The 12,083-nt window shown below is 41.0% G+C and overlaps 1 protein-coding gene across 9 annotated transcripts in view; it reads left to right on the top strand.

Moving 5' to 3' along the window:
* The window catches only part of Rnf38 (ring finger protein 38), a 118,069-nt gene that overhangs the window by 78,753 nt on the left and 27,233 nt on the right, over nucleotides 1-12,083 (top strand). For 3 of the 9 annotated variants that reach the window (XM_036178411.1, XM_036178410.1, XM_036178409.1), the window contains one exon: nucleotides 5,635-5,787. The exons of 4 other annotated variants lie outside the window; for them this stretch is intronic. The gene's annotated coding sequence lies outside the window, so the exon portion shown is untranslated. Of the gene's footprint in view, nucleotides 1-5,634; nucleotides 5,788-12,083 lie in introns of those variants that run through there. 2 more of the 9 variants (XM_036178407.1, XM_036178406.1) reach the window with 2 other exon arrangements.

The raw sequence follows: 12,083 nt of genomic DNA, 5'->3' as shown, positions 1-12,083 counted from the left end.
AAAAGGGGGCGGGGAGTAGGCCCAGAAGACTGCTAAATCTCTGCTTCATTCATTTTTTATGAAAGACAAAACAAAACTAACTGAATATAGCAGAAAGCTGCCGTTAGAAGCAATCTTAGAAGGAGCAGTGTCCCTTAAATCCTATTACTGTAGCACAATAGGTCATAACTGTGACTCACCAAGACAAGGGTTGAATTGTTGATCATTGCTCTTGTCACTACCCAAACAGAGAAGGGCCATGAAACAGAAAGTATCATAAACTGCTGGTGCATTGATGCTTAGTAGGTATATGTAAACATTAGTCTTTCTTCCTAGTTATACTCAATGAATTATTCATGTAGTTACATGTAAACAAACATTAAAAAACAAGAAGTTTTGAGGTTGCAGAGTTATTCCCCTCTTCCTTGTGGTTCTGTGGCAGATACAAGCTACATCCTGAACATAGGCTGCAGTTAACCAAATATCGGTAATGTTCAAGTAGGCTAGAGACTGACAGAATTGTATCACTTTAGGACTATGGTACAACCTTACCATTGACCAAGGAAAAAATGAGTGATTATGCCTACAACAGTAACAAGTTAATTTTTTATATTGATTTATTGATTTTTCTTTTTTCTTTTTTTTTTTTCCTCCCAAGACAGGATTTCTCTATGTGGCTCTGGCTGTCCTGGAACTCACTCTGTAGACCACAATGTTGTTTTGTTTGTTTTTTGTTTTTGTTTTTGTTTTTCGAGACAGGGTTTCTCTGTGTAGCTTTGCGCCTTTCCTGGATCTTGCTCTGTAGACCGGGCTGGCCTCGAACTCACAGAGATCTGCCTGGCTCTGCTTCCCGAGTGCTGGGATTAAAGGCATGCACCACCATCGCCTTTAATATTGTTTTTAAAGTTAAACTACAAGATGGATTGGTGAATTAATAGATTCTAGGTTTAAGGTCTGGTTTGGTCTTTCTGAGGTGTATGGCTTTAATCAGTTGAATTAAACCTGCTGTACAGTGTGTAAAGATCAGAGAGCCTGCTGTAGTTTGCTTCCTGTTGCTTCAATTAAACACCATTACCAAAAGAATTTCGGGAGAAACAGCTTATTGCATTTATATGTAGCTTATGGTTCCTCATGAAGGGAAGTTAAGGCAGGAACTGAAGTAGAGGACATGGAAAAACACTGCTTACTGTCTTGCTCAGCCTGCTTTCTAATGCAGTCCAGGACCACCTGCCCAGGAGTGGTACTGCGTCTTTATAGTGAGCTGGGCCCTCCTACATCAGTCATTAATCAAAATAATGCCTTACACAGGCCTTTAAAAATGTCTATATTTGTTTTATTTATTTGAGATAGGGTCTCACTGTGCAGCTCTCACTAGCCTAGAGCTCACTAGAGCATGCTGGTCTAGAACACAGATCTTTCTGCTGTATTAAAGGTATATACCACCATGCTCAGCATATAGGCCAATTTTATGGTACATTTTCTCTGTTGAGCTTCCGTGTCCTAGATGAGACTCCAGCTTATGTCAGGTTGACAAAACTAGTCAGCACAGGGCCCAGTTTCATTTCCTGGCATAAAGTTAGCCATCAGGCTGAGATTTTATTTAATTGCTATATTGTTTAAATGAAAATACCCTTAGAGTGGAGAGGGGCCTCTGAGGAATCAAATGTAAGGTCCTGTGCATGCAAGGCAAGTGCCCTGCCACGGAATATGCTACTCCTATAACAGTGTCATAATGAAGGGTTGAGTTCTGGGCATTTCATCCTAGTTGCTACACTCAGATGTACTATGTATGTTCTCTGTTGTATATATCAGATTACCTGGAATCTTAGTTACAAAATTTGTTACCTTAAAATTAACTTGTATCAAGGCCAGTCATGATGTTGAAGGACTTTAATCTCAGATTTTGGGAGGCAGAGACAAGTCTCTGAATTCAAGGCTAGCATGGTCTACTTATGAGTTCTAGGACAGCAAGAGCTACATGGTGAGACCTTGCCTTGAAAAAAAGCAACCAACCAAAAACTTTGGAGAGTTGTTTGTTTGTTTTGTTTTTGTTTTTGTTTTTTTTTGAGACAGGGCTTCTCTGTGTAGCTCTGGCACCTTTCCTGGATCTCACTCTGTAGCCCAGGCTGGCCTCGAACTCACAGAGATCTGTCTACCTGACTCTGCCTCCCGAGTGCTGAGATTAAAGGTATGGCCACCACTGCTTGGTTCCAACCAATAACCTTGTCTGAGATATCCTGGTATGAGTTAGCTCCTGGGTCTTCTGCTCCTTATCTTAGCTGGCAGGAGCTCACATTCTTTAGTTTGAAGTCATTGGTTGGTGGAATGTGGCATTCCCCATTTATTCCCTGTCGTTGTCTGGTAGCTGCTCCAGTTCCCAGCTCCGTGGTGCCCGCCCTTCTCTCATCTTGTGAGTGCTGAGGCTTAGTTTGGAAGGCTGATAGGAGAGCTTCTCAAGAACGGCTCAGTTCCGTTTTTTAGAACTTCCTCTGATTAAGCCAGGCTCTCTTATGATGGCCTCCCTCCTGCTGAACTTAAATATCCTCTGAAAAGCACTCCCATTTTGGTGGCTCCCCCAAGTGGGATGGGGAGGAGGAGAGTGGTGAGAATTTACGGTGACATCTTATATAGGAAATTTCCTTACCATATATTACACATAAATAAAATGTTTCCACGAACTTACTGTGAGGGCCATTGCTGGTTTTGATCAAGCCCAGCAGTGGTTTTATCATAGACTATAGGACTTAACTATAACTCTTCCACAATATTGTTTGTCTTCTGTTCAGAGATAAATGAAGTTTCTGACAGAAGGAGACTGTTGTGAATAGGAAAAGATATACTTGAAAGTTGTTATTATCTTATGACAACAGGAGCCAAGGGTGCCATAGTTTTCTTTTTTTCTTTTCTTTTTTTTGGGGGGGGGTATGTTTTACTTATGATGGAAATCTTTTTAAATTCTTTTTTGATGGTTCCTTTTTATTTTTTATATGCATTGGTGTTTTGCTTGCATGTATGTCTGTGTGAGGGTGTTAGATCCTCTGGAACTTGAGTTATAGGCAATTATGAGATGCCATGTGGGTGCTGGGAATTGAACTCAGGACCTGTAAGCCATTTCTCCAGCCCCTGATGATGGAAATCTTCAAATCACCAAAGGATCAAAGAAGGAAGAATACAGCTGACTCTGATTTCTGTTTTACCAGCCAGGTACTTGTGCTTTTGATTTGTGATACTGTTTGGGCATGGTCGTTGATGGGAAATGACTAATTAAGAGCACAGCTCTTGCAGAAGACTTAAGTTCAATTCCTAGTACCCACATGGCAGCTCACAGCTGTATGTAATTCCAGGTCAGGGTATCCAACACCCTCTTCTAGCCTCCAGGGGTCCCTGGCATTACATGGTGCACAGACACCCGCAGACAAAACATCCACAGTTTATGTACTGTGAGAATAAGAGTCCTAAGAGAGTGGCAGGTAGAGGCCAAGCTGGCAGAAGGAACAGCTCATTTGGGGAGATGTGAAGTTCCTCATTTAATGATGATCAAGAGCGGTAAATGCACCTAATCTGCTTCGGATTTGTTTTGTTGTTTTGAGACAGGGACTTGCTATGTAAGACTGGTCTGGAATTTGTTAGCAGCCCTATCTCAGACTACAGGCATAAGCTACTTGTGCTGCGCTGGGAACCAAATCTACCTTTTATTTTCAGACTAGTTATGTTCCAGTGTTGGTTTGCTTCAGAGCATTTAAATGTCTGATTGTAGTTGGCTATTTGCATCTGTTTTGTCACGCCCTTTTTCATATTTATTTATCTATTGGTGGTACTGGGGTGGCGCACATTCAAACCATGACACATGTGGAGGTCAGAAGACAAACTTCTGGGAGTAGGTTCTCTTTCCTCACCCACCATGTGGGTTCCAGGGATCTAACTCAGGTCATCAGGCTTAGTGGCAAGGGCCTTTACCCACTTGGTCGTCTTGCTGGCCTTTCCTTTCTAATTAAAATAAACTCATTGGGATTTTTTCTTTAATCTTTATGGTGGCTTAGTTCTGTTAACGTGTGTGTGTGTGTGTGTGTGTGTGTGTGTGTGTGTGTGTGTGTGCGCGCGCGCGCGCGCGCGCGCGCTTGTCTGTCTGTCTGTCTCTTAGCTCTTGGAAGACAGAAAATACTCCTTTATCAGCAGTACATATTCATAAAGATAAAGACTATTAGCATATTGTGTTTGCAATACAGAGATAAACTATAGTTATATCCAAAACACTTTGTGTAGTAAACTAACAAGTACTCCTGGAACTTCTGGATGGCGGTAGTGGGCCCTTTGTTCTTATCACTAGATACAGTCATCTATCAGGTTTATAACACACCAACAACAACATTTACAGATGGGCTAGAGATGACCACAGCACATTTTATAACATTCAGTGTCATAAGGTCTCTGCTTTCCTATCTGGCATCTTCTTTACTGTCCACCATACTGGAAGTTGTCTGTTTCCTTACTACACTGCTCTCTGCCGTTACCAGAGCAGAGCACCCAGTGTCACTGCTGTCAAAATACGTACTACACAGTGATTTGCTTGTTTGTCTGTCTTTTCCCCTTTCCTCCTCCTTTTATAGCATATACTTCTGGAAGGTAGGAAACCATGCCTTTCTTTTTGTTTAGTGCCCATCACCAAGGAGACCCTTAAATCTTAACACTGAGGGAAGGAAAGAGGCAGTAACTGTGGAAGCCAGCCAGTGGTGAGCACATGGTTTTTAGTGTGAGGACAAGCACATCCTTAAACTTAGAGTCCCCAAGGAGAATGTCACTGTCACAACCTAGTGGAAGAGTGATGTTCATGGTTCTCAGATGCTACAGGTTAAGTGTCACACAAATTTGAGGATATTTAATCCACAGTCTAGCATTTTAAGCAGCATTTGTTTACTTTCAGGCTTAGGCGTTTGTCTTTGGTTCCCTTGTTTTTGTTTGTTATTCCCTTACTGTTTGAGGATTTTTTTTTCTTTTTTAAATTTTTAATCTTGAGAACAGGATCTTGATTTCTAGCCCAGGCTGACTTAGAACTTGGGATATTCTTGCCTCAGTCTCCCTAGTACTGAATGAACATAGCTAAAGTTTAATGGAGTGGAGGTGCCATCCCCAGTTAAACCTAAGATTACTATATGTTATATGTTGTACAGTCTTAGAGTTGAGAGTATGGAAATTTTATCATAAATATTGTCAAATCTTATCTTTTTCACCATGGTCACTTGTAAGGTCAACTAAAAGTTGTAAAAATACATTGAGGAAAAAAAAAGAGTCTAGGTAGACATTCATCACTATACTTAGGTGATTTTACCTCAGGTCTTCTTACCATGAAGCCTGACTGTTAGGGCTGTAGAGTCAACACCAGTGAAGGAGCTCATCAGTAAAAATCTGAGGAGTAAGGGCCTAAGTTCCTGAACTGTGCTGTTTTTTATCTCGAGCCTTTTTGTGTGGGAAGCTCCACTGCTAGGACAGTCTCTGCCCCTGTATGTTTGATGTTTAAACTTGCTTTCCTCCCTAACGTCTCTGCTGGCAGAACTGTCAGATACCACAAAACCCAGACTGTCGTCCTTCATAGGCGTGATTGTCCATATTGGTATGGCTGGCCATGAACTATCCTTTTCTTCTCCCTCTTTTTCCCAGATATCTCCCGGGGCCAATTCAGCACCTCTGCCTGGCCATCCTAACAAGGTGATTTGTGAAAGGGTGAGACTTCCGAGCCTGTTCCCTCTCCTCCCAAGTGATCAGAACACTACCGTTCAAGAGGATGCTCACTTCAAAGCTTTCTTCTTCCAGGTTCTTATATGTTTACCCTTTCCCTACACAGGGCCGACAGTCACCATTCTAGCTTGTTTCTAGGAAGGCTTAAACAGACTTCTCAGTAGCCTCTGATTTTCTGTTGTCTGTGGGAATAAATGCTCTTCTTAGAGGACTGACTTCTTCAGTATACCTTCCAGCCAGTGCATCTGAAAAGTGTCTTCTCTTGAGCTACTACTGTTCATTATTTGACCACTGAATATTCTGTTTAAAAAGACTTTTGTGTCTTAGTCATTTGTCCTAATCATTCAGTTTCTGTAAGGAAATAGAAAGTACTAAAATATGTAAGGTTTGTACGAAAGGAAAAAATGAAAGCATGTGTTTTAAGCCATCACTACTTATTTGTTTAATGCCCAGAATTTTATAGTGATACATATTCCTGAGAGGGTACATAGGTACTTGCTTTTTGTACCTATAGATTAAAAAAAAAAAAGGATGTTAAAATTTTAATATAAAGTGAAAATCAGTCCACATATATTAAAATCATCATTGGATTAACAAGATTACTTGGATCTGCTCATACAAATCACTGGCTTCTGAACTTTGACTCCATACTCCTAGAGAAGCATGTTTTAATAATGGAAGTCAGTATTACTATTACTAAAGAACAAGCCACATCTACAGAATCACTTTGGTTTTTTGATTTTTTTGTTTTTCGAGACAGGGTTTCTCTGTAGCTTTGGAGCCTGTTCTGGACTAGCTCTGTGTGTGTGTGTGTGTGTGTGTGTGTGTGTGTGTAGAAAGCCTGCCCAAAGTATTGACATAGTTGATGACCAAGACTAAATGTTTTCAATAGAAACCACTCATTTGTTGTTTTCTCTAGAAATGACCTGGAACTGGTGTTACAAGAATACATTGTTTGGCATGTGTTATTTCTGTCCGTACCTGTAGGTGACCCAGGCCACTTCAAGTCTGGTATTCCTTTTAGAATTTGTGCTGGATTCTCTGTATGTGTTTATTGTCCATGTTTTCAACTCATAAATAAAGTAGGCATCTTGTTCTAGGTAAGGAAATAGGCTTTCAAAAGTTCACCAAGGTGCACAGTTCATCCAGTTATTGGTGGATCAAGGGACTCAGCTGATTCTTGCTGTGTTGTATTTTCTATATCATACTACCTTTAAATAGCTACCTGCATTTCTATAAATACATTTTGTAAGTATTTAACACGTAACTTTTTTAGGAGGCCTAGTTGTCTGTGAATTGAATGGCATATTGACTACCATTTTAATTACAGAATTATCTGTGCACAGAAGTTCAGTGTTATTAGTAGGTGACTGATACTTAAGAAATTTGAAGCCAGGCTTAGTAGCAAGCACCTTTAATCTCGGCACTCCTGAGGCTGATGGAGATGGATTTCTGCAAGTTCAAGATCTGTCTGGTCTACAAAGCTATGTTGAGAGACCTTGTCTCAAAAACAAACAAACCCAAAGGAAGGAAGGAAAAAAAGAAAGGAAAAGAACTGACTTAAGGTTGGGCATGGTCTCACATGCATTTAATCCCAGTGTGGGAGGTAAAAACAGACAGATCTTTGAGTTGGAGAACAGCCTGGTATACATAGTAAGTTTCAGACCAGCCAGGGATCTTCCCTATCCAAAAATAAGTCTCTAAATAATACACTTAACTACTGCCACTAATAGTAAGTTTTTATTTTTTGTATTCTCCATATTCCCTTAGAGGTATTGGGAATTAATATTATTAAATTTAAACTTAGTAATTACAAATGCAGTAGATTAAACCCATGTTTTAAAAAGTAAACAATAAAGTTGAGATTAGAACCAACTGTGCTTAGTGTTTTTTAAACTGTTGGCAACTGAACCTAGAGCTCTACCCATGCTAGTCCTATTACTCGCTCTAACTATCTCGTCATATACTATACCCTCTAACTGGTCCTATTACTCCCTCTAACTAACTCGTCATCTACTATACCCTCTAACTAGTCATATACTATACCCTCTAACTAACTAGTCATATTACTCCTTCTAACTAACTAGTCATATACTATACCCTCTAACTAACTCGTCATACTATACCCTCTTAACTAACTAGGCATATTACTCCCTCTAACTAGTTACATTACTCCCTCTAACGAGTCATATGGTACACTCTGTAATCCCTGGGGTTTATTGAAAAGTAAAGAGCGTTATAACTTTGTTAATGGTACTTAGTCTTTCCTCTACCTTTAGAGCAAGGCCTTCACTCTGTTTTCTCTAAGGGACGACCAGAGATTTTCTCTGCTCAGTTACTGCCCTGTAGGTTTTCTGGGTGAGAAAGACTGATCTTAGGAAGTCCTGAGGAGATACTGATACATTAGCTAATTCTCATGTCAAGATGAGTGTCATGTGTTAGTTCCAACCTCACCTCTCCCCTAAAAAAACCTGGCTTGCTACAGACCTTACTCAACCTTCTCAGTGGTTAAGAGCACTTTCTGTTCTATGAACAGTGGAGTTTGGGTCCCAACACCCACGTAAGACAGCACACAAATGCTTGTAACTCCAGATGTAAGGGATCTTAAATCCTGTTCTGGCCTCTTAGGGTACCTGCATATACTCACACTTAAATAAAATAAAAAAATAAAATCTGGTTACCACATGAGAAGGGAATCCTCAGAAAGTCATTTCCTTACTATGTTCTCACTTTTTGTCTTTGGCTTTTCCCAGATAACTTCTTTGTAACTTTTGTAACACAATTTTTTAATTGATTCTTTGGGAATTTCACATCGTGTACTGAAATCCCACTCATTTCCCAGTCCTTCCGTGCCTTCCCTCCACCCTTCTAGCCTTCCCCACAACAAAAGAAATTTTAAAAACATTTGCTCCTCCTCCTCCATCATCATTCCTGTCTCTCCATCATACAGTCTTTTGTTGTGGCATTGGGAGCTGCAGCGTGTCATGTGTCCAACAGCTGCACTTGCCAATGTTGGTTGCAGTGAGTTGTTGGTGTGGTTCTGGTGCATCATCAATACTGGACCCTCACTGAAACTCCCCTTGGGTAGCCCGTTGCCCCAGTCATGGAGATCCTGCAGCTATGGTTCTACAGGCTCAGTCCCTTCCCATGCTTCAGCAGGTCATAGATGGGGTAGATGTTGGGGTGGGCCCACTCAAAGGCCTGGGTGTGGGCCTGGGTGGTAGCTGAGTCAGTCAGCACAGGCCTCCACTGGAACCACCTTATTTGTAACTTTTATTTTGCCATCTTTCTAAACTTTTTTTTTTTTTTAAAGATTTTGAGTGTGTGAGTGTGTGTGTGTGTGTGTGTGTGTGTGTATGTGCACATGTGAGCGTGAGCACATAGACAGCTCCTGGAGTTAATGACAGGGTTTGTGATCAACCTACCTGGGTAATGGGAGCCATACTCTGGAAGAGCAGATATGTACTCTTAAGTGCTAAGCCATCTCTCCAGCCCTGCCTTCCCTTTTTTCTTCTGTTGTTGTTGTGTTGTTTGCTTGGTGGGCTATATTGTTAAAATTTTGAGACAAGGACTTGTTATATTGTTCAGGCTAGCCTTGAACTTGTGATCCTCCTGCCTCTGCTGCCAGGCTCAACTTTTTTTTTCTCCTCTTTCTCTCAAAGCCCCTCTGTTTCCTAGGTGAGGTTGCCCATTTTTAAAGAACTCCCCTGTAGCTTTCTTTAGGCATAAAATAATTATTTTTATTGCAAGCATGGTGTTGAAGATGTGGTTCATTGTTAAAACAGTCTGTAGAGAAAGTATTACTCTGGTTCCCTACTCTTGTTTCTGGCAGTTCTCACTAGTTTGGAGGCCTAGGTTAGCAGGGAGGCGCCAGAGGTCCACTTGGCAGCCTTCCAGGCACTGGAGTCCCACATGTGTGCACCATACTTCCCCTCTTAAAGCAGTTCTGGGGTTCAAATCCAAGGCAAACACTTTAGTGACTGGGATGTCTCCCTAGCCTCTCAAAAGTGTTAGTGGACGACAAAGCCCATCACGGATAGCAGTTGTTTACCAATTCTGTCCTCTTACGGACCTTTCTGCGCCTTGTCCTTGTTCTCCTGGTGTTGGTGCAGAGGCAGCCTTGTCCCTAGTACCTTGCACCTTGTCTTTGACTTAGGGTCTCAGTGGCCTGGAACTCAGCACAGCAGGTGAACCCCAGGGACCCTCCTGTGCTGGGATCAGCCTTGCTTTTGATGTGGGCTTTGTGGATAGAGCCCAGATCTAAGCTTAGGCTTGCATGGCAAATGCTTAACCTACTGAGCCATCTCCCCAGCCTGGTTCCAGTTTCCTTTGCTTGGTTTAGACTACACCTTTTAGTTGCAAACACAACAAACAAACAAAAACCCTCATGCTTCAGATTGTTTGTGCAGTGTTGATTTTTTGGGTACTTAAGGAATAGTATATGTATGCATTATCTGGTTGAGAACTAGGGCTGTATAATGAAATTTCTTTCATTCAAGAGTATCAGAACTGTACATCAAAATATAACTTGTCGGGTGAAAGAGAATAATTTAATACACCATGTATAAATAAGGGATAGTTGTCTTTTCAGTTAGCCTTACTAAGAAAACCATATTTGAAGTATATCTGAGCATAATTTGACTTAAGCTTGTAGAGCATTAAGTGAGATAATCTGTTGCAGTTGTTTCGTAAACTGTATTGTGATCTGAATAGAAAGTTTCCTACTTCCTCAGGCTTATGTTTTCATCCATCCCAAAATGTAAAACAGAAAATGAATGAGTGAACTTCTACCAGCAAACTGCTTACACAGACTGTCACTTTTCCGCAGCTCCCTCATTTATGAAAGGTGGATAAATTCAGTGAGTTTGTCGTCCCTGGAATATGCTCAGTTACCTTTTTTTAAGGTAAATGAGAAACTTCATATTCTGAAGAGGAAGTCTGGGAGTTTCAAGGAGAATTAGAGACTTAGATCACACTGTGCTTGATCTAAGATGAAGTTTTGAATAAAACTGGAAGAAACCCAAGTTTCTTTTCTTGTTGCTGCAACAAAATGACTAAGTTAGGCAGGGAAACTGATTTTAGCTCACAGTTTGAGGTTAGAGTCCATTGTGGCAGTGGGACCGTGAAGCAGTGGTCTAACCTCAGCCCAGGGAATGCGGCCTCCAAATCTCCTTTAGAAACTTAGACATGCTTACAGTCTTGACTCCATGGCTATTCTCTACCTCATCATGTTGACAGTCAAGATGGACCTTTACACCTCTCCCAACACAAGCTGATTCCTTCTTCCCTTGGAATGAAAAGTACAATGGTTGTTAAGTCAGGCACATTTTAGTCCTCAAGTAGAACCTGGAACCTGCCTCTGCTTCTGTTGGTCATTGTTAAACTACACCTATACCCTCCTGCCTTCTTTCATCCTTGACCTAATCTGTACCAGTGTTCTGTACAGAAGAGATAGGAACCATGTCTTAACATCTTACATGTTTAAATTGTTGACATCAGGTACATTGAAAAAAGGTAGCCCACTGTTATAGTAAAGAATTCTTGCTGGGCGGCCATGGCGTACACCTTTAATCCCAGCACTCGAGAGGCAGAGGCAGAGGCTAGCCTGGTCTACAGACTGAGATTCAGGACAGGCACCAAAACTACACAGAGAAACCCTGTCTTGAAAAACAAAAAACAAAACAACAACAAAAGAATTCTCCCCCTGAGAATTCAAAACAAAATATTCTTCAAAACGATGGTCCCTTCTGTCTTAAATCAGTGGTTCTTGGAGTTTGGCTCTATCAACACTAAGTGTCACTAGGAATCATATGTCGGAAATAGCAATGCTTGCTGGGTAGGTGGGGCACACCTTTCTAATCCCAGCACTCAGGAGGTAGAGGCAAGTGGATCTCTGAGTTCAAGGCCAGCCTGGGTTACTTAGACACTGTCTTCACAAACAAAAATGTCTGTACTAGGGTACCACATAAACTGGGTCTGTAACACCAGCACTGAGGACAAGGAGGCAGGAGAATTAGAGTTCAAAGTCATTCTTCACTATAGAGCAAGTTGGAGGCTGGCCTGGGCTACTTGGCAGTAATCTTGCCTTTGTGTGTGCTTAAAGTTTGGGGAGTCTCTCAGAATACAACAGCTGGCTTTCTTATTAAAATAAAATTAAAACAAGTATACTTAAATATTAAGAGTATAGGTTAGGTGATATATTGATATATTGGTGAAATACTTGCTAAATAATTTGGGAAGGTCAAAATGTAACCTTTTAGTTTTTTTGTTTGTTTGTTTGTTTGTTTGTTTTTTAAGACAAGGTCTCATATAGTAGTATAAAGCTGGCCTTGAACTTACCATGTAACCAAGGATGACATCAGGTTATCAAA

The sequence above is a fragment of the Onychomys torridus genome, chromosome 2 (assembly GCF_903995425.1).
Source record: "Onychomys torridus chromosome 2, mOncTor1.1, whole genome shotgun sequence".
Lineage (NCBI taxonomy): Eukaryota > Metazoa > Chordata > Mammalia > Rodentia > Cricetidae > Onychomys > Onychomys torridus.
This window is presented reverse-complemented; position numbering and strand designations above follow the sequence as displayed.